A 3,401-nucleotide genomic window follows, 5' to 3' on the forward strand; every position below is an offset into this window, starting at 1 on the left:
AGGAAAAACGCTCAACTCAGGGATTGGAGCCCTAATGTCGGCTAAAGGAAAAACGCTCAACTCAGGGATTGGAGCCCTAATGCTGGCTAAAGGAAAAACGCTCAACTCAGGGATTGGAGCCCTAATGCTGGCTAAAAAGAAATATTGGGGATTCTAACTAACCCCTTTTTTTTGAATTTTCTTCTTACTTCCCTTTTAGTTTTTTTTATTTTTCATTTTTGTTTAGTAAAATGCATGCGAGAATTTGGGGAGACTTCCCTTTTGGGTTGATTCCTTATTGCAAAGTTGTTTCTTGCATTCACGCATTTCTTTTCCTTTTGGGCGGCCCCTGCTTCTTGCATGGTTGCTTTGGATCACACCTGTTTCAATTTCCCAACAAAGAACAATTGTCAGTTTGAAAAAGGTAGTTGGTTCGGTGGCCTTGATTTTCCAATTGCTTTGTCCCGTCCTTATTCCTGTTGAGAAACTCTGTCATTGATTGGATTCACAGGCGACCCCTTTTAAACTGATCAGACTCGCATTTCCGGATTTTGTGATGATTTGCCCGTGTAAGGCTTTGGTTCTTTCATCCCATTCTGTTTGGGGATTTTTACCGAGGCAGACTCAGTGGGGATTTTTATTGGGGTAGACTCGTTGGGGATTTTTACAAGGCAGACTCGTTGGGGATTTGCCGGGGCAGACTCTTTGGGGATTTTTACAAGGGGAGACTCTGTGGGGATTTTTACAAGGGGAGAATCTGTGGGGATTTGCCGGATTTTTTTTTATTTTTTTTTACTTTTTTTTACTTCGAAAGAAATCAACATCATGATCAGTCGGGATCGAACTAACGTATCGCTGAAGCGGGGTATTTTCTTTACTTCTTACTAAACGGAGCTCCGTGAAACCGGCCCTGCCACCTTTTCCTTCCAGCATATTTAGGGTTAAAATGAAAGGGATTCAAGGAAAGGTAAAACAAAGAGCGGAGAAAATGAATTTAAAAGAGAAGTGTCCCTTTCGGGACAAGAAAACTTATCTGAGGCAAACATGCTGACTTTAAATTGACATGACATGCTTTTTGGACTGGATGCCCGACCTTCATGAACTTGCATTTCCTCATGAACCAAAACGGATTTATGTTCCCAAACCAGTGGAACCTTGCCAGAACTTCCTGAGGTGGAATCATCTTTTCGGCCGACAACGCCCTTTGCGGGTTTTCGCTAGTCGACCTCTCTCATTTCTCTTCTCACTGTTACCTGATAGCACTCTTTGTGAGTTTTTACTAAACAAGCTCTCTCATTTTCGATTTCTCTACTCCCGTCGCCTCATGGTGCCCGAAGGTTTTCACCGACAAGACTCTCTCATTTTATTTCTCTCAATTTTAGAATGTATCGGCTTCCAACCATGATATCTCTTGGTTTCTCACGCCTTTGGCAATTGATCCGAAGGACTTGTACTTGGTTTTTGGTAAAAAGAATTGTGGATGAAATTACAACTTCTGAACCATTTGGTGGGCCCCAGTTTCAACTTCAAGGTAAATTGGATTTTATTTTTGGTGTGACTGAACCCCAGAGAGAGGCTGCCTACGTATCCTTCCGGAATTAAGTCAGACGTAGTTCAGGCTCAATCAATGTTGGTTTTTTTTTTGTAAGGTAGCCAAAGAAGTGTAACCGGCTCAAAGGGCTTGTAGAGAGAGTTGATAGTGTTTGGGTAGTGGGAATAAAACCTTCATCATCTCAAATGTGCCAAGACATCACCGAAGTAAACTCAGACATAGTACCTTTTGACCGCATCCGCATTCACCGCTGTCTCAGGATCATTTCCTTCAATATCACCCAGATACAACACTCATCTTGGCAGTATCTTCCTGATGATGTACGGGCCTTTCCAATTAGGAGCAAATTTTCCTTTCGCTTCCTGGTGATGTGGCATAATGCGCCTTAATACCAGTTGACCTACTTCAAAATTCCTGGGTCGTACTTTCTTGTTGTAAGCACGGGCCATTCTTTGTTGGTACAACTGCCCGTGACAAACTACGTACATTCGTTTCTCGTCAATCAAAGTCAACTGCTCCAATCGAGTCTTAACCCACTAGCTATCTTCAATTTCTGCTTCGACAATGGTTCGGAGCAAATGAATTTCTACCTCTGCTGGTATCACAACCTCGGTCCCATAAACCAACAAATAGGGGGTTGCCCCTACTGATGTGCGTACTGTAGTGCGATATCCCACCAAGGCAAAGGGTAACTGTTCATGCCATTGTCGGGAACTCTGGATTGTCTTCCTCAAAATCTTCTTGATGTTCTTGTTTGCTGCTTCAACAACACCATTGGCCTTGGGCCGATAAGGAATGGAGTTCCTATGCGTTATTTTGAACTGTTCGCATACATCCCCCATCAAGTGACTATTCAGGTTTGCCGCGTTATCTGTGATGATAGTTGCAGGAATACCGAAACGACAGATAAGATTTGAATGTACAAAATCCACCACAGCCTTCTTAGTGACCGATTTGAGAGTGACAGCTTCTACCCATTTTAAGAAGTAGTCGATAGCGACCAATATGAATCTGTGCCCATTTGAGGCTTTTGGTTCAATCGGACCAATGACGTACATGCCCCAAGCAACAAATGGCCAAGGTGCATACATGGGATGCAGTTCTGTGGGAGGTGCATGAATCAGATCGCCGTGCACCTGACACTGATAACACTTTCGAACGAAACTAAAACAGTCCTTTTCCATGGTCATCCAGTAATAACCCGCTCGAAGGATTTTCTTTGCTAAAACATACCCATTCATGTGGGGCCCGCATACTCCTGCGTGTACCTCACACATGATTCTTCCTGCCTCCTCGGCGTCAACGCATCTTAACAAGTTGAGGTTCGGGGTTCTTTTATACAATACCTCGCCGCTCAAAAAGAAACCAACCGTATGCGCCTAATAATCCTCTTTTGATCTCTAGTAGCATGTTCGGGGTATTCTCGTGTCTTCAAGAACCTCTTGATATCATGGTACCATGGTTGGGTACATGATCCTACCTCGATTACATTACAGTAACCGTGTCTTTCCCTAATTTGGATTTCCAAGGGATCGTCGTGGGCGTTGCCTGGGTAAGGTAACATTGAAGCTAAGGTGGCAAGTGCATCCGCTAGTTCATTGTGACACCGCGGGATATACCTGAACTCTATTGATTTAAATCACTTGCCGAGATCCTCCACGTGTTGTCGGTAAGGAATGAGCTTAACATCTCGAGTTTCCCATTCACCTTGGGCTTGCCGGATAATCAGGTCAGAATCCCCCATAATCAATAAATCTTCAACATCCTGATCGATCGCCATATGCATGCCCATGATGCAGGCTTCATATTCAGTTGTATTGTTCGTGCAAAAGAAGCGAAGCCTAGCTGTAGCAGGATAGTGCTGACCAGT

This window comes from Nicotiana sylvestris, chromosome 4 (assembly GCF_000393655.2).
Source record: "Nicotiana sylvestris chromosome 4, ASM39365v2, whole genome shotgun sequence".
In the NCBI taxonomy this organism is placed as follows: Eukaryota; Viridiplantae; Streptophyta; class Magnoliopsida; order Solanales; family Solanaceae; genus Nicotiana; species Nicotiana sylvestris.